The 20,761-nt window shown below is 29.9% G+C and overlaps 1 long non-coding RNA gene across 1 annotated transcript; it reads left to right on the forward strand.

Moving 5' to 3' along the window:
* The first annotated feature begins 676 nt into the window (after nucleotides 1-676).
* LOC136796243 (uncharacterized) lies at nucleotides 677-2,110 on the forward strand. The gene is made up of 2 exons (XR_010843931.1): nucleotides 677-737; nucleotides 2,027-2,110. It is a non-coding gene; the product is annotated as an uncharacterized lncRNA (long non-coding RNA).
* The last annotated feature ends 18,651 nt before the right edge of the window (nucleotides 2,111-20,761 follow it).

Below are 20,761 nucleotides of genomic sequence, written 5' to 3' on the forward strand. Positions count from 1 at the left end.
CGAATTCCCCTATATAATAAATATTAAAATATTTAAAATAATAATAATAAATAAAATAATAATATTAAATCAAACGCTTCTATTTCACCTCTTTATTAACGTCATAGTCATTCCGTTTTCTGCATTAATCTTGAAAATGAATTGAAGAATTTATGAAACTTATTTGGACATTTATTGAGTATAGGTTTCTATAAAATAAAAAAAATCGTGAAAAGTTTCATAACATATTGTTTTTTTTTTCATTTTCTGCTTGAATACAAAGTTTTCCTAAACAGAAATGCCTTGAATTTTTTTCTTTGACATATGGGTCAATATTTAAAGAAAGCAGTGAAGATATGTAAAGAGACCTTAATAAGTTAAAAGTTAAAAAAAAAAAAATACGCGATCATAAAATCGATAGAATTTTCATATTCTGCACATCCCAAAACATATAAAGAGTGGTAGTGTGAAAATAAAAAAAATAAAAAATAGAAATATTCTTATATTCATTGATCATGCTAGAGTACATTACATTATATCGGTTTAATGTATTTATATTTCTTAAAAAAAAACAAAAAAAAAAGATTATCGATAAACTGTATAGAATGATAACACTATCAATAACAATAAACAGGTTGGGTATAGGCCTTGAGTCACCAAAGCGCACCCTATATAAGCCAACGCTTTCTGCTCAAGTGACATCAGTTCAACTGCAGTGAACAGACCACCTTAACAAAATGGTTTCCATGAAATTCCTCGTGAGTATAAAATTATTCATATATTATATTATTGAGAGTATCATTCCATAAAAACATACAATAAGAAGTACCAGTACGTTCCGAAAAAATCGGAGATATAGTATATCTCGGCTATAACTTACTTATAATTTTTAGCAATTCTTTCGTATTTATTATTATCCAATATATATATATATATTTTCCACTAAATGTTTAGTTGATTGAAGAACATTAAAACAATTAAAAAATCAATATTTGCTATCAAATTAGGATAGCTTTTACTGGCAAACCCAGAGATCTGAAATAACATGAATGTTTTCAATATACGACGATAGTTATAAAAAAAGGTATAATACAGGCCTTAACTTTACCTTAACTTTGATGGAGTTAAAGATATTAATTTTTACAATCTAAATTTTAATTACTTTTTACATTTTGTTGTTTTATTTATAGTTATTTTGAGTACAAATGAATTTAATTTCGGTACGTAGAAATATTATCTAGATAATACATTACCACAATAGTATGAATGAATTTCATTCAAATTCATTCTGCCTTAAATATAGAACAAGAGTCTGGTAGTACTTGAATCAACTTAATTGAATTATTTCTGGTCAAGACACTTGGCCTAATGCTTAACTTCAGACGTGGCAAACACAACTTTGTGCTTAGTTGTAAACCACTGTCTTATCCACTTTCTTTTCCAAAGGATTTTCAAGCAATTCAATTAAAATACGGGAACTGTGGACTGTGGTACAAGAAGCTTTTAGAATTCATAAATTCCAAATGTATTTATTCTAGTAAGAGGTTATCGTAATGTTCTTGTTACTGGTAAACGAGTATTAATAAAGCCTAATTTGATCAAGAGATCTTTAAGATAAGTCAGTGGTTGTTTCGTTTCACGTGTCTTAAATTACTAATTAGCATACATGTAATAGCGGTAAATTAATACCTAGATACTATAATTAAAATATTTGATAAAAATCGGTACCTCGTATTGAAATGACGCCAGTATGATATAAAGTTTAAAAATTTGATTTACTGTCTTACACCATTGCTTTATCCAGAGGTATAGATAACAATTTTCTGGAACAATGTAACGAAGGTTTTCTGATTTTTATACAATAAGTCGGAGGGAAAGATCTGTTCATAACGCTATACAATAAAGTTAGGGAAACTTTTTTAAAAAATTTTTTACCTTCGAGGTACAGAAATAAAATTATCATGTAAACAATAAAAGAGCCTCCACTCTTGTATTACAATATATATTTCTATTTTATATCTAATAAATATGCTTATTTTTTTCTCAGTTTTTCTTCGTCTTGGCTATCGCCTGCGTGTTCGCCGCTGAAGAGACCGTCCGTGCCAAGAAGCAGGTCCTCCTCGGTGGATACCCATATGCTTACTCCGCCTACGCTGCTCCAGTTGCCTACTCTGCCGGATACGCTGCCTACCCATATGGTGCTTACTACTACTAAGCTCAACCATACATGCTGCTTAGTCAACCCAATATGATGATTCTCGGCCCATTTTCAAAATAAATTTCCGTTATTTATCTTTAAAAAATATGTTTCTTTGTTCTACCCTTTATACTACATTGTAGGTCAACTTTGAAATATGGAGGGAACTATGATCAAATTTCTAACCATTTCTTGGCAATTCCGTAGGTTAATACACCAGCTATGATTTACATTTATGTATTATATGCTAAATCTTTAACTTAAATATAATAATACTAAATTTACACATCAGTAGAAATAAATAGTTACTTTTTTTGAGGAAAAACACCCCCCCCCCCTCAAGGATAATATATTTTCTTTCTTTTTTTGGCAAGCTACAAACAACATGTATCTCTTTATTTATTAATGAAAACTACAGGAGATGAATTTTCAACAAGACACAGTTATGAATGTTTGAATTTTAAAAAACAATAAATAAAAGTATAACGTGTTATTCTACAGGAATCCTAAAATGTAGCGTTGCATAAATTTTCATATAATAATTAAGTTTAAATTTTAAAAGTAAACTTATTTAAAAAAAAACTTTAGAACGGATTGGATAGGTTAGTAAGAAGGAATTTTTCGAATTAAATTATAATATTTTAAGACTGCTGTCACAACTAAGTGAATAAGATAAAAAAAAACAAAAAAAAAAACATTTTAATGGGATATATTGAAAAACACTAAACTCCTTAAAAGTGAAATCCAAATTTTTATTTTCTTGTCGGATTGAAAATTTGGAAATCACAGAGGTTCATAAATGAAAATATTTTATTTTAAAGTATAGAAAGACAATAAAGTAAACTATGAATAATAATAAAGGACCATAGGAATTAATAGAAGACTACATTAATAACATTGGTATTCAAAGTTTTATTCCAATATGAGTCAAAACTTACTAAATTTACAAAATTACTTGTAGAAAGTTGATGCTTTGCTAGAATAGTGGTACATGAGATAATTTTTTTAAAAAATTTAGTGTTTAAGGTATTCCACAGATTTTACCCTAGCCTAAAGTTAATGAATCCTAACTGTATTACCTTTAGGATGATCTCAGTAAAGAAAATCACCTGTTGACTACGTCCAATTCCAAGTAAAGTAATTTTTTTTTTCTTTGACATATGGGTCAATATTTAAAGAAATCAGTGAAGATGTGTAAAGAGACCTTAATATGTTAGAATTCAGAAAAGTAAAAAAAAAAATACGCGATCATAAAATCGATAGTTTTCATATTCTGCACTTCCCAAAACATATAAAGAGATACTAATGTGTTAGAAATCAGAAAATTTAAAATAAATTCGACTAATTTTTTATTGGATGAACTAATATTCGGATTGATTAGTTTTTTATTCGTACTCTTCATTAAAACAGAATTAGTACAGTTTACTGAGTCTTCTCCCTTTAATTCTTAAAGATAGATTTTCCAGGATTAATTTCAAAACTTTTGTCAGGTGGATGCAGCTGTAATTTGCTCGAAATGTGCCTATCTACTTTCGAAATCATACCCTCAGCCAACTCATTTTTTTTTTAATTAATTTTTTTTACCTCTACTGAACTGTGTGCCAATAAGACCGCTGAATGATATTGGGCTCAGTTTGAAAAATACCCGCAACTGATTTCAAGAGATGGATTTATTGGAACCGCATTGCTTTTCAGGTCATCTATCGAAATCGCTTGAGTAATTTATTAATTTTCCAAAAGATTCTAAGGATAAGTAAAGAATAGCATTTTAATAAATGTTAAATTTTTACACAACAGTAAAACTTTTCTAGTTCAAAGTGAAATTTTGCATTTTCTTCATTGCGCAAACTGAGAATTATAAGTGTTTTTTTTATTTATTTATTTAATGTAATTTGCAACTGTACAAAATAATACAATAAGTAAATATGTTGTATGTTTCATATACACATGAAAATCTTGGGAAGGAACCATTCATCGGTGGTACTTCAAACATTAATTTAAATTAGAAGGTCCCGTGGCCATCTTCTTTTCAGACGCCTCGGAGAATTATCAGGGATTGTTATAGATGAAAGATTAAGAATTAATGGGTTAGGATGGTTAAGGAGTTTAGAATGAAAAGACGCATATGTGTACGTAATAAGGTGCATCAAGGATTTTACGTAGGATTTTGAATTGCAAGGATTGGATGCGAGAGGAATTTGATGGTTAGGTGGAGCCTCAGAGCTCAATTCCATATGTCCAAATTGGTCAGGTTATCGTAGTGTATAAAATTTTTTTGTTTTTAATAGAAAGTTTGAGAATTAAAAGTAAAAATGTTTCTTTGTATAAAGAAAGAAGCTCAGGCTCAACCTGCTGGAGATAAAATAAGAGTGGTAAGTAACAGTACAATGGAAAATGCGACTGTGGATTTAAGAACATTCTGGAGCCAAGATTGAGAATACTTGCTGTGGGAGCAAAAAAAAGTAGAGAGGATAAATCTCCAAGAGAAGGATCGTAGGTGGAAGGAGGGTCCCGAAATAAACAAAACGGGCGGCTGCTCAACTGTGTTAAGTTGCTAATAAACTGCAAAATGATCAGTCAATCAAACAATATTAAAAGGGATTAGCAAGAATTAGTCTAATACATTTGTTTCCCTTCTTGACTCATAAAGTTGATCATACTTTAATCAAATGATATTTTAAGATAGTTTAATCGAGCAATATTTAAAAAAACATCTAAAATTGAAAAACGGCGTGAAAGTCTTACTTATCTGACTTTTTAAACAGACAGTTATAGCGAGTAGGTTGGTAGATGTACGACATGTCACAATCTCACAAGAGGAAATCATAACACCAAAAAGGCAATCCTTCTCCGTTGGACCCACCCCACTAACACCACCGGGTAGAGATGGCCCTATACCACGTTTGAAATATTAACTTAAAACGGGAAGAGGAAACTTTAAGATAGTTAAGTCGAGCAATATTTAAAAAGTGCCTGAAATTGAAAAACGGCATGAATAATCCACTGGCGTTATCTGCATGATTTTGACTACATGATTTGGACCCTGCAACGAACCTTACAATTCCACAAGGAAATTTAAGGCAGTAGTATGCTAGTATATTTTTGTCACTATTATGCATTTGTATGTCTGTATTGTATAAATTTAATAATAAAGGAGGTTACGAAAAAAAGGGGGTCTTAGTGGATTTAAGATATAGTCAAGGTCTAATACAATTTATGATGTAGGATTCCCAGTGAGTCCAGAATAATGGTTTCCACCATGCTCAGAAACCGGCATGTTAGAAATGCTCTAAGCTTAGAAACAGACTGAAAATGACACTATGTTAACAAGAAACTTTCAAGCACTTTTCTTAATATGGAAGACTTAATCTGTTTCCATAATAAATTCAATAGAGTATATGACGGATTTTTACGAAAATCTTGGTCACTTCCTTAAGCATATTTATATTTGATTTAATTAAACCTTTTGAGGAACAGGAAAAATATCGTTCACTAGAAAAATGGGTTGGCAATTTGAATTATCTTTTTGACAGTAAAAAAACAAAACAAAAAACAGTTTAATTAAAAATAGTCTGTATAAAAATTAGTAAATATAACATTTGAGGTACAATGCCTAAAATATAATTTGTCATAGTAAGGATGAAAATCGAATGACGTCTTGAGGAGTTTAATTTAAATCGATTCAATTAAAAGAACCCATATGTGCTATGAGGAACCAAAAACCGCTTTGTGAAATTGTATTTTATAAGGAATAAGGTAAATTTTTCCAAGAATTTTCATTTCGCTACTTGAACCTATATATTTATATTTATTGGTGATCCCCAATAACTTTGTTGTCACTATTAAATACATATAAACCTTTCTGATGTTGTGAAATGAGTCCAAGGTATCATCACCTCCAAGGTATCATCACCCAGATATACATATAGCATTCCTCCTATATGTATGTACCAGATATTCAATAACATCATTGTAGGAGGGTATGAAAAAAAAAAAAAAAAAATGTGAAATGAAAAAACCAAACAAAAAACAAATAGGTATTTGGTATGAAGTTCACAAAAAATAACCAAAAGAATAAAAATATACCTAATTTGATTGTTTCCTCATTACTTCTTTGAGTTGAAAATAGAATTTTCAAATAATTCAGTAGATAAATATGCTATTCCGGAAAATATGATTAGAATGCATTCTTGACTTATTAATTTCTATGAATATTTAGATTTTAAGAAAGATCAACTCCCTTACAGGAATCCTTGTACTAAACCCTAGAATGAGATTTATTAGCCACCAAATATGTTATAGTTAATGCTTTAATTGGAGATTATATTAAACTAAAGTTATAGATTTTTTTCAGCAACTTTTTTAGTGAAAAATGGGTACTTTTTTCCGAAATAGCATCATAGTAGCATATTTGAGTAGATATGCCATAGCTTATCTAATTAACCAGAACATAAGAGTTTTATAGTTAATGGGTTAGTGGAAAACAGGTAAGAATAAAAATATTCAAATTAGGGTTTGAAAAAACAGTAATTTATTGGAATATTTGACCGAAAATCACAGGCTGGTTGTGCATTAGACTAGATTGTTTATTTACATTTAGTAGTAGTAAGATCCAACACCATATGGGTAGGCAGCATATCCGGCGGAGTAGGCGACTGGGGCGGCGGCTACTGGGGCGGCGTAGGCGGAGTAAGCGTATGGGTATCCACCAAGGAGGACCTGCTTCTTGGCACGGACGGTCTCTTCAGCGGCGAAAACGCAGGCCATAGCCAAAGCGAAGAAGAACTGGAAGAACAAGAAACATTAGGATCGTAGGGCTAAAAAAAATATAATACGATTAGTAAAAGACGTTTATAATACTTACAAGGAATTTGATGGAAACCATTGTTGTAAGAACTGTTCACTGTTGCAGTAGAACTGATGCCAATACAGCAACTGACAGGAGCTTATATAGTCGGTACTGCCAAGGCCTTAACGTACCTCAAGCCTCCCACCACCCTGGCAGGGCGTAGTGGTGCCAGCGAATTTAGTTTGGCAGCGTCCTTGATATAATGGAAAATATAGCTTTGTTTGATTTATTACATTCTACTTATCGAAAAGTATCTTCTAATTTAATCAACGAAAATTAATCAAAATCGCATCATTCCAGCTAAAAATAGGTAAACAGTTATAGTTTACATTCATATCAATTTGTGCTAATTTCTGAGCTACGGCCATTTTTCTATTACTCTACATTTTCTATTCGCTTTGAAATAACTTTGCCTTTACCCCGAAGGCAATTTTTACTTTATTTTTGTTTAGAATTTGATTACTGTAACGTATACAACTGAAAGATAAGAATCGGGTGGAGGAAAAAAAAAAATATTTGGAACTAATCAGTCAAACTTCATGTAGGTCTTCATCTTAGTTTTTCTTATTTATTTATTTAATGTAATTTACAACTGTGCAAAATAATACAATAGGTAAATATGTTGTATGTTTCATATACTCTTGAAAATCTTGGGAAGGAACCACCCATTGGTACTTCAAACATTAATTTAAATTAGAAGGTCATTTCTAATATCATCTTTTCAGACGCCTCGGAGGATTATCAGGGATTGTTAAGGATGAAAGATTAAGAATTAATGGGTTAGGTTCATCCTAGTTAAATTAACAATACATAATAAAAACTATTGAGACATAAAAAAAATTGTAAACAGGATATCAAATATACCTTGTTGATCTTCTTAATGACATCCTCTAGTCCTCCTATTGTTTACAAAATATTTTATGTGATCTTACAGCCCTTTCCTAATGTTATTTTTATGAATATTAAATTAACCTTGTTTTATAAATATTAAGTATAAATAAATTTAATATATAATATAAATCTAATACACTTTTTTTAATGTTCATTTTACGCTGTAGATCAGCCAAAGGTCGGGCCGTTTGTTTGGAATATACAATTTTGTTGCTATTGTGCATCTTTTTACTTTCACTTTTAATTATCATGTTGTTTTCATTATGTCCATTTAATTGGTTTTTAATTTCACTTAACTGTTTATGAAATTTATAGTAGGTAAGAATATATAAGCAAGTTTATAGGGATATGAAATTAAACTGATTTTTCAATTAAAATAAACGTTTAAATGCCCCCCCTCCCCCCACAGAGTCCGAATAACTCCGCAATAGTCTTTCTGAATGTATATTAGTGTTTAGGTGATTAGTCAAACTCAAAAACAAAAATTATAAAAAAAAAACAAAATTACGTATTTGAGATAGTTAAATGATGTTACCGGAAGTTGTACAGACAGAAACCATCGGCTTATCCGAAGCGCCATTATCTATTATTCTCAAGTACATACGTTTAATTTTGTTAATTTTTAATAATTGACCGTTTCTCATGTTTAGTAAAAATAAAAAAGATATATAAGAGGTGCTGAGTAATTTATAATAAACTTAAGCAGAAAATGGAAAATTATTTTACAGGCTTAAAAAATAATACGGAAATAATAGTTGCAACATGATGTATAATAAGCCATTACAAAGATAAGATTTTAGAAATATTTAGATTTTCATCATGAATCACATTTTGGAGACAAACAAAAATAAATTTTAAGTGTGGTTTGTGAGAGTTGTATGGAGAGCTTACAATATAGACGTTTTTCTTAATGTCAGCATGACATGTCATAAAGTTGTAAAGAATAACAAGCAGCACCGATAATTTTTAAATTTCTTTTATTATAAAATTATATTTTTAATATTTACTATTCATCAAAAAGAGTAATGTGAAAAAAAAAAATATTAAATAAATCAAAAATTGTATCCTTATTAGTCTCAACACTTTTTATTTCAACAGTCCAACGTTTCGGCCATTTCGTCCATCCTCAAGGACAATCTAAATATTTAACAGTTTATTTGTAACACTTATAACAACAACATTATCACTAATAATATAACATACCTTCAATTATAAATTCTTCCTCACATTAAAATTTAAAATTTGTTTTGCAGGCTATTCTGCCCAGGTCATTAATTATAAGTTAAAAACCTATTAAAAAGTCAATTATTAGAGAGTCATATTTATTATTAATAAGCTTACCTAAGCTGAAGTTTAGTTACCTATTTTTTTATTTAAAATCATAAATATCTAAATCTTCTTATTTTAAAATTATCCACCAAATCACTACCATATACACAAACTATTTATAACCTCCCACTCACATTTATGATTTTAAATTTAAAAAAAGGTAACTAAACTTAAGCTTAGGTAAGCTTATTAATAATAAATATGACTCTCTAATAATTGACTTTTTAATAGGTTTTTAACTTATAATTAATGGCCTGGGCAGAATAGCCTGCAAAACAAATTTTAAATTTTAATGTGAGGAAGAACTTATAATTGAAGGTATGTTATATTATTAGTGATAATGTTGTTGTAAGTTGTTACAAATGAATATATAATATAAGCTGTTAAATATTTAGATTGTCGTTGAGGATGGCCGAAACGTTGGACTGTTGAAATAAAAAGTGTTGAGACTAATACGGATACAATTTTTGATTTATTTAATAAATAATTTTATTTAATAATACCTGTCTCAAGAAATTGAAATAATATATTTTAAAAAAAATTAAAGTTTTATTACAATATTAGCGAAAGATTGTAAAAGCGAATACCAGTAAATAATTGACCTGAAAGCAATTTGGCAATTCAGGTGTCATCAGACTTGATAAAAATAAAATCAAAAAAATTACATTACAGAGAGGAGGTTGATTAAATTGAGAGTACGCTGAGAGTCGCAGAGTGCTGGTAGCACAAGAGCTCAGCGGAAAAAAAATTCAATTATTTCACACTAATGTTTTATTACTTTAATGACAAATATGACAAATATAATTATTAGTGAAAATTGATGAGTCAGCCAAGTATAGTTAGGAGGGATAAAAAATTGTGGCTGTTACAAAACGTTAAAAGAAATAATTTATCATTCGTAGCTCAATATTTTTAAAGCTACCAACAGCACCAAAAAACCTAATACATTAACATTTAACGTAGACCATATTTGCTAATACAGGAGCTATAATAGGGCTATTTACGTTCAATAGTTCTCGAGATATAGTGTTTTTTTAAGAAGCATCATTTAATAAAAAATCGGTAGTTTTTGAATTTATTTTGAGAATGAATATCTCAGAAACCATTCGACGTATATATATCTACTATAACTCAAATTAAAGCTAGTTTAATGTAGTTTATTACATTTATTTTTTATTAATATACTTGTTTGAGAGTGGTTTAGTTTCTTTTTAAAACAATTTTGATCCTTTTTCTCTCAACTTTATTCTTTTTTAAACATCCGACGTTTCGACCACTCAGGTCATTTTCAAGGATTCCTTATTTTGTTTTCATTTTTTAATTTCATTAACCACCAGTTAATAAAAGTTTTAAATTTGGGAAAGAATTTTATAGAAGAATTTATTGGACAAAGGCAATTAGCCGGCATTTAAGAATTTTAAAGGAAAAAAATGAAAACAAAATAAGGAATCCTTGAAAATGACCTGAGTGGTCGAAACGTCGGATGTTTAAAAAAGAATAAAGTTGAGAGAAAAAGGATCAAAATTGTTTTAAAAAGTAGTTTATTACGTTTATCTTCGTAGGAGTAGTAGTTTCCATGACCTATTATACATAGTTTCCATTTAAATTATCAAAAATTGGGATAAAATAATTGATATTTTTCTCCTCTTAAGTTTAGAAGGTAAGGGGTCGATTCTCACTGAGGTCAGTCAATATTTATTTTCGTCAGCTCCAAGAAACAAATTTTGACTTCCTACTCTTGAGCTACATAAGTCTTCAATAGCTGACTTGGACTATAATAAAAAAAATAATATAAACAAATTTACATTGTGCTCGTATAATTGTAATATTTACTAAAATTAATATAATTGTAATATTTACTAAAATTAAGAAATTTCTAACAAACGAGTTATTATCCTCATATATTATCCAGTATTATGCATGACATTACTAAACCGATTCTGTCAAGAAATATCACTAGTAGTACTGCAAAAGTCTCTAAAATTACAGCGATTCAGAAAAAATTCCAAAACTCTAGAATGTATCTAGCAAGAACTCCATTGGTTTTCTATACTTTATCCAGCTGTTACTGGAAGATAAGGGAAGAAGGGTCGTAATGATGTGATATAAATGCTACTAGATTTCACAAGCAGAATTCCAGGCTTACAGTTGACGCGTAATCTGGTTTTAATGTCACTTATTAAAGCCAGATTAGGTTGCCTTGAGTAAATTATGATTGTTCGCTTTATTCCATACTATTCATTATCTTTCTTTAATAAATAATTGTTTAAATATTATAAATCCTAAATCATTACTTCAAACATACAATCACATTTACATAGTATACAACTATAAAATTATTATGCATTTGAATAATTATATTTTTATTGAAATTCGTAAAAAAAAAAAAACGTAAATTTTCTCTCTCCAGAATCACAGGAAATAATTTGTTATCACTTAATTAGTTCTGATAACATTCTTGATGCCTATATAGTATCAAGAAACAAATTATGAACTTACTGAAATAAAATATAGATTTATGATTTTTTTTTTAAATTGTGTACTTCTGAATTTTTCCCGTCAATATCTCAATTATGTAAGTAACTTTCAATTAAGTACATTTTTCTTTCTAAGTAAAATTTTCTCTCTTTGTCTATATCTGTAATGGTAAGAGACAGAAAAGTAATTATATGTCCATTAGGGAGTGCTATTACTGAACTATTGATTCTCTAATTGAGTATAGAGCACACATGTATTACTGCCATCAGCATAAAATTACTACGGATGCCTTGTCACATATGCTATAGTATAATCTGTTTGCAGCTTGGCTATTAGTAATATAATATAATAACAATGGAACAGCGGGTTAAGCTCTATTAGAAATGACTACATCACAGAGTGTTTTCAACTCAAAACGTTTTTTAGTCGTCACCTCTATCTTTTATTGTTTTTTTTATATCTGAATAATCGATGATAGAAGGGGAAAGGAGTTTATATGTATGTATATATATTATGTATCTAGGTCTATTATATGTCCGTGTAAGTCGGTATTAAGAGTTATGTTATTTGAGTATCAATGAGTTTTTTAGTAATAATTATTAATATAATATTGAATTAGAAATCTTACAGTCAGTCTTAATTTCGAACCATGCATCTGTGAGGCTTTTGACCGAAATGTAACTCCAAAATTGTACTACTCCATTTTGGTGTATTGTTCCATACTCACTTGACGGTAAGAAATGAATTATACTACAATAACAATGAGCGTTCGCATAGCTTGACTGAAACTGAGGTGACGAATTGTGTCTTATGGTTAAGTGGAATGCTGAAGAAATTCAAAAATGGATGAGCCATTAATTAAAACATAACTGTGGACTTGCCTTTTGACATGATAAAAGTAAAAAAAAATTAATAAATAAATAAAAAAATCAAAATCAAAGGGGAGTTATAATTTATAAAAAAGGCGATGTGCTTTTAAAAATTCAAATACTAATGTAATTTTATCTTCCTCATCTGTGAGAGCTTCTGATAAATTTGGAGTCAGCCCTATCCTGTTTATTATTGGCAAATAGTGAGTACATTCTTCAAAAATATTTCTAATCGTGAGAATGGACTGACAATATTTGCACGTAGGAGGTGGCAGTCTTCTGATCAGGCGAGAGTGCGTGAGGAGAGAATGACCTATTCTCAAGCGGGTTAGAGCAACTTCCTCCCTACGGCTGTTGCGGTAGGATGTTGACTATGGTTTTACTGATCGTTTTATTTCTTTTAATTTACTCGGAGAGCTTTCATCCCACTTGGCCTGCCATTTTTCTAATATTTGTAATTGAAGGGGTGTACTGAGTTCTGAAGGGGTAAGAACGGCGGTGCCTCGGCCAGGGAGCGTGAGTGCCTCTCTGGCAGCTTTGTCCGCGAGCTCGTTACCAACAATGCCAATGTGGCATATATATATATACACAATTCTAATTGATTTTATTAGTCAAATGAAATTTTTTTAAAAGAATGAGAAAAGGATAAACCAAAAACTAATGAATCTCTGTTTTTAAGAAAAACAACAAAATCTAAAAGGCATATTTCATTGTTATTATTCCACCTTCATAAATAATAAATGATCAATCGAAAGTTATAACGGAAAGTTTCCTGTATTTTTCAATATTAGCAGAGGGGAGAAAAGGCTTTTTAAAATTCAAGAGCGTCGGCTGTGGAGTTATAAGCTAAGCTCTTAGGTTCAAGTAATAATGTTTTTATAACATGGATATCGCCGTCCTATCTCCTTCCTCGTTATTCCAGAGAAATATTCAAAGTTGACTTTGATATTTTCATTATAAAAATTATAATTAAAATTAGATATTCCCTTTAAGGGTTCCTCCTTTAAAATACACTCTTGTTATTCGTTCCTATATTACAGACAGAAAATTCGAAATTTACTACAATTAAGCTAAGTTATTAATAATTTGTATTTAACAGGAGTTCTCAAACCTTTTGGGGGTAGTAAGGGAGATTATTGTAACGATGAGAAATTTTGAATTTGAGTTTTTGACGAAAATAGATGTTTTGAGATCCCATGATTCTAAATAAATATGTATCGTCCAATGGTTTGTGTGGATTGTCTGTGGATGTTTTATTTAAAGCTTACCCCCTCCCCCCCAAAAAATCCACATGTTATTAAAATTTAAGATTTGTGAATGCCTGGGATGTTTCAGTAACCTGAATGAAATAGATGAAATCGACTACCGGGAAATGCCAAATTATAGGATCTATTTTTTATATTGTCTCGATCTTTCCAAACTCAGCTCTAATGATTTTAATGATCTTTCCTCAGATCATGTACAAGATTTAAAAAATAAATTTCTTCTAAGATATCTTTGATTTTGCTTGTTAAAAATTATTGGCCATATTTTATTAGTACTGAAAAATGTATGAATATAAGTCAGGAAAGGCATTTATTATTAATTCAAGATAAAAATAAAAATATTATTTCCAGGTTGTTAACACATTCCGGAAACAGTAGTAAAATAGATGTATTATTTAACATTATGAATCAAAAGATTTCAGAAAAAAATAATACTTGACATACAAAGCCATAGAAGGTAGAAGAATGAAGAATGGTAAAAAAAGCTTAAGTAAAAAAATAAAATGTGCTACCTTGTTTTCCCGTATTATTAAATATTTTTTAAAATTTAACTTAACCTTTATTTGATTTAAATTATTCTGGATTATTTCTCAAGAATGCATTAGTCAAATACAATTAAGAATATTCTTCCGGACATTATAATTTTCTCTACTCCTATAAAAATAATTTGTGTATGTTGAACATTCATTTTCAGTGTCAAATCTTTAAACTAACATGTCATCAAAACGTAAAAAAATTTTATTAAAGAAACAAAGAAAATAACTGATCACTTTGAAATAAGTGTGCGGCATATTAAAAAGGAATTAGCCAAATATTGAATTTATTTAAAAAATCTAACAATTTTAGCATCACACGTTATAAATCCATAATTTTTTCATAAACCATTAGAATGGATAGTATATACCCAGAATGTTTTGTTGAAACATGTGGTTCAATTACTTGAATAAATAGTTCGTTTCGTTTTTTTTTTATTTAGTTATTTTTTTTTTTCTTTTTTTTTATAAGATTAATTTTCATTAATGATCTTATTAAATTTGTCTAATTTTATTGAATTTTTTTTTTACCGTTTCGTAATATTTTAAAAATACAAATATGTACAGATGTAACTTCCCGTTGGTTAGTATAATGTAATAAAAAATCCAAATGTTTACGTAATTGATTGCAAATTATGGGATAATTTGAACAAATATTAAAATTCCTTTTACATGCACGTGTACTATTTTAAGAATTTTTAGATGAATAAAGATTTTTAAAAAATAATCTACATTAAGGAAACTTCTATGAATAGGAAGAAAAATTAATAAACATGCATGTCCTCTATTCAGGGGTTTCACGTATTGTTGTTACATGAAATATTCATCTAACCTTCATAAAATTCCTTAAAAGAATTGAACCACAACATCAAATGCCAGCCCTGAGACAGCCCTTGTCCGAGAAATTCTATTTTTGGCGAACTACAGAAGGTTCACCATCTTTTCTATTCAAAGTGCACATAGACAGGGAGGCATTGGTATGCAGCCCCTCGCTAGCTGCAATAGCGACCTCTGGTACGGTGGGCCATCGAATGATAAGTAGTGGAGGTTTCGTAATTGCTATTGTATCTGCAGGAGGGTTACTGGAGGATAGGAACCCAACGCTATAGAACTGCTCAAGTATTTCACAGAAGTTAATATGCGTTACAAAGCCTAATTGGAGATGAGCTTTAAGCCTCAAAGAGACCATAAAATTCTTTCGATTCGAAACCACACATAAATGTTAATACTCCTAATTGTTATTTATTAATACGAATTTTATAAAGATGAAAAATTAAAACAATATACTGAAATTTCTAAAGTGTAAAATATTGTAGATATGGGTCAAAATATGAATAATATAATAAGGCCGAACATCTAAAAATATGATTTGATAATTTTGGCTGATTTTATTTTTCATGCTACATGCTATTTATATATAATGTTAAGGAACAAATTATAAAAAAATTGATCAAAATAGGTTTTATTGTTTTACAAAATATTATCCATGAAGGTAAATACACTTTTTCAGACATTTGAACCAATTTTCGAAGATCTTTTATACTCCGATTGAGTTTTTGTTTTCTTCTTGCCCTCCAAGAAAGTTTTATTATCATAAATAAAAATATATATAATATGAAAACACATCTCTACAGTCTAATGCAAATTTTATCCTTTGACCGAAAGCATTTTATGGAATTAGGAATGGTCCACTCTGGGGAGGGGATTGCACTTTGAATTGATTGAGGTAACTCAAAAACATGCGTTTTGAATGCTCCATCCGCTTCTTTGGGTGTTGAAAAGTTATTTTGGATATGCTGGGATAAAAAAAGGCATCGGGTGCCAAATTAGTGGAGTACGAGGGGAACCCACCAATTCGATGTTCTGGCCGGTCTGAGAATGATCCGCTTCTTCTGCTTCTAGCAGATTTCTCAGATGACTTCTGGCAAAGGTCGTGTACCATTCAGAATTGAACGTTTTATGTTGCTGCTGTCGCTACGTGACCAGTAATAATGAAAAATCGGGCAATCACTTACTTTGATGTGCAACTTCTGCGAACAATTTTTGTTGGATTTGGTTCGTCTTTGACGACCTATGCAATCAAGTACTGTTTTGTTTCGGAATCATCCGTCATCTATGTAGATGTTATACACAGCCTTTGATGTATCTTCCTTGCATAAATCGACACGAGCCTTATTTTGATCATTTTTTTTTTATCATTGATCTTTTCAGGCACAACAACCGATTTTAGACGACCTTCACGGAATTCGTCCAGGAGCAAACGTGGGCTACGATTGAATCCATTATAAAGGCTTTTTACTGTGCTGTAAGATGGTGCTTTATCGCTATATAAAGAACTACTAATTCCTGAAATTTCATTATACTAGTAAACCTGCCCAATCATATCCAATATTTATCCGCAAATTATGGATCCACTATTATTACTTTCTTTTTAGCTCATTACAAATAGTAATAATAATAATAATAATAATGAAGGCCAACGTACCCGAAGGTTCGATGCCGATACCACCAAACGCTCTCTGCGTTCATCTTCCATACATCTTTCCAGTGATCCCCCTCCAAACCCAATTCCACTAAATCAGTTTTAACGCAATCCTCCAACTACGTTTCGGTCTATCCCTCGGACGTTTACCTGTTGGTTCAGTGCTTATTAACACTATCTGCTCGTTTTAGTAAGCATCCGCTCGTCAGTAAGCCTACAACCTTACACGCCCATTTTATACGCCGCAATGATATAACTTGAATTATATTTACCGGCTGTAGGTCCCTTAATTCAGCGTTGTGTAATCTTCCAAATTCTCCCGTTAATTCATCCTTTTTCAGTCCGAATATTATTCGCATACTTTATTTTCGAAAACCCTAAGACGCTGTTCATCCCTTAGTGTAAGAGGCCACATCTCACATCCATCCAAGAACAGTGGGAAGGATAATAGTTTTGTAAATTCTAATTTTTAAGCTTTTCGATAGACGGCGCGAGCTAAGCAGTTTCGAAATTTAAAAATAACAAGCATTTCCGCCCTTCAACCTAGCTTTTATTTCCTCATCAATTTCGTTTTTTCTAGTTACCGTAGAACCTAAAAACTTAAAACGTATCTACCTGTTCAAACATATTTCCTCCTATATCTATATCACCGAAATTGCTCGCGTTTCTACAACTAACCATGTATTTTGTTTTGTCCGTATTTATTTCAAGACCTAGTTCCATACTAGAGTTTATTAGCGTGGTTGTATTTAGTTCTATAGTTTCTTTGTCCTCACCCACTAATACCAAATCATTATAATAAAACTTTTATAGTAAAAATAATTTCTCTTTATGTAATATCGATTGTTGTTTTTATACCGTGGATTCTACTATAATATTAATTCCATGCATCCATCAGGTAGTAACATTATGAAAATGGTGCCACAAATTATAAGGCACCAACACAGCACACTGTTTAGGGGTAAAGTAATACAAAACTGGCTATAGCTGGATCATGAAAGCACCTAAATCATATATACAAAAGAACCCTAATTAGAACAATTATGAAATTTATGGGGCTCAATAAATAACAACGGTATACTAATTACAAGCAGTTTAATGGTCGCATCTACAACACTGAGCCGTATTTTCTTCCTAATAAGTATGAATAGCGAGTGCTCTGTAAAAGGTAATAATTTCTTCGTAAAATATCACGTATTTTTAGTCTAGTATTGTGTTATACTACGGGAATATCATGGCTTGGAATTGAATTTATGAATGTTACCTCCAAATGATCAATAATAATGAAGAACAGCATATACATTTTTGATAACATAATATCAAAACAAGAAATAGAAAGAGTAATATGCAGTACTATAGTTGGCTCAAGTTATTACTATTGTATATATTCGTAGAAAAACGTAAACAATTCATTTCGCCGTTGTATAACTTTTTAGTGGCGAGAAGTGTTATCTAGAGATCGGATTTTTGTACAATTATATCTTCTGGATCTTGGTTTAAAATTCCACCAAACCGTGACAGAAATTGTAATAATGAACAGTACATTTAAATAACACTAATATTATATTACACGTTTTTAATTTTTTTTTTAATTTTGCAAGTTTGAGTTTTTTTTTTTTACGTTTTACTCTTTTTAGGTAAAATTTTGATTTTTTTTTCCATAAAATATAATGCTTGAACTACATTTTTATACACACATAGGTATAAAAAAAAATGCTCATTACTTTTATTATTTTTTCCTTTTTAATCCCTAGTTTAAAACTGAAAAATTTAAGGTAAAGTAATAATTCACATATTAAGAGATGAATTCAAATAAAAATAAAATTTTAGGAGAAATTAAAAAGGTAATTTCGCTTGAAAGAATATTTTAAAATAAACCTTTCTGCATATTGACTTGCATATGTTCTAAACCTTAATATTAAGATTTTAAGAACTTGAAAAGTTGAGTTTCCGTTCGTAATAGAAATGTAAAATAATTTATAATTATATTTCTCATTGCTCTTAAATTACTGACAAAATTTTAGGTTTTTAATGACTGTTTGCACAAATTTAGAGATTATTTGGAAGTTAAATTTAATTCAATCAAGGTTAGGTAAGATTTCAGTGTATTAATATTATAAATAAAAAGTTGAATTTTGTAGGATTTAGGTATTTTATATGCATTATGAGTTTTTGCTGCACGATTCTGATAGTTTCGGGTTTTTTACTGTACAAAAATCTGGTTTCGAGTTTTATAGCTATTATAAAATAAATTGTATGAAATAATTTGAGACTATGATTGCATCTTCTTCTCTAAGTTGACATTAAGCAAAGAGTGATAAAAAGAGATCGGAAGAGAATTACATCAAAACTGGAGGAGATTTTTAAAAATAAAAATTCTCTGTTACTTCCCTTCAAAATGGGCCAATATTTTCAATATTGATTTCATAATTATTAAGGAATATTTATTTCTCGCCTAAATGGGGCCAGATTTCAATTTTGGATGCCCCAATGCCATCTTTGATTTTCATGAAATAAATAAAAGAAATAAAGATGAAGAATATAAGTTTAATTAATAAAGGAAATAAGTTTAATCCCTTCAATGGTTATTAGCTATGGATACATTATCGTCAAATTAGAAATAATTATTAACATTCGGTCCAAATATAAATGTAAATATTTTGCTGTATTAGGTAAATTATATAAATAATAAAAAAGTCTTGGCGAACCCGAAGGTTCTATGCTGATACCATCAGAAACACTCTGCATACGTCCGTCCAAACTCAAATATACCAGATCAGTCTTGACGCAATCCTCCCATCTAAGCTTCGGTCTATTCATTAGACGTGTTAATATTTTAGTTATCCGCTTGTTATTAAGTTCTACAACTGGGCGTGTAACCACCATATTCCCTGCAACAGTATGGACTGAATTATATTTAGAGAATGCAGTTTATTCCATTCGGAATTCCTTATTCCAGTCTTTTTAATTTCCTAATTAATTCATCTTTTTTTCGGTCCGAATATTTGAATTTCGAATAGTGAATTTTACGTGAGACTTTATTCACAAAAACCTTAAGGCGCTGTTGTTCCCTGTTAGTATAAAGAGGAAGCATAATAGTTTTGTAAATTTTAACTTCTAAGTCTGTGTACAGAGGATGCGAGCTATTTCGAGATTGAAAAAAACAAAACGAGCATTTCCTACCTTTAACTTCGCTTTTACGCACATCAATTTCGTTTTTCCTAGCTACCGTACATCCTAAATACCTCTCTATCTGTTCAAATATATTTCTACTGAATCTACCTCCCTTCTACATATATAAATTAGTTAAATGGCCGATAAAAATCCTAGTGAACAAACAATTTACCAATTAAGTCTACATTTAAAATAGCTATGTCGATTTTTTTTCCAAACCTTAAATTAGTTATGTCTATTATACAATTGGAATAAATGTCTGCCGACTACAAGATATCTCGTACCTTGCATTCTTGCCTAGAAAGCTAACTACGGCTTATCCTATAGTTATCACCTAATTTTACTCATAATTTTTTATTTGCTATATTTATCAATACTTACAAATTTTGTCGAATCTGAACAAATATGTGAAGTAAAAAATTATGAGATAACCCGTAGTTGACAGTCAAATGTGAATAATGAACATATAACTTATTAGTCAAAATTATTTCCTGAAATCTTGAAAAAAAGTATGTTATATCAAAATTTATATGTTTATAATTATTATAACCAGAAGTCGCTCAAAACAACAAGCTGAAAGTTCTTAAAAACGTTTTCACTCCGTTTTCCTATTTCAGTCACTTTTTCATGGGTCATAAATATCCATTCATACCATAAATAAATAAAAATAATAAAAAATAAAATAAACTTATAAGTAAAATAATAATTATTAAAA

Source organism: Halyomorpha halys, unplaced genomic scaffold (assembly GCF_000696795.3).
Source record: "Halyomorpha halys isolate HHAL.00 unplaced genomic scaffold, Hhal_1.1 Scaffold1739.1, whole genome shotgun sequence".
Lineage (NCBI taxonomy): Eukaryota > Metazoa > Arthropoda > Insecta > Hemiptera > Pentatomidae > Halyomorpha > Halyomorpha halys.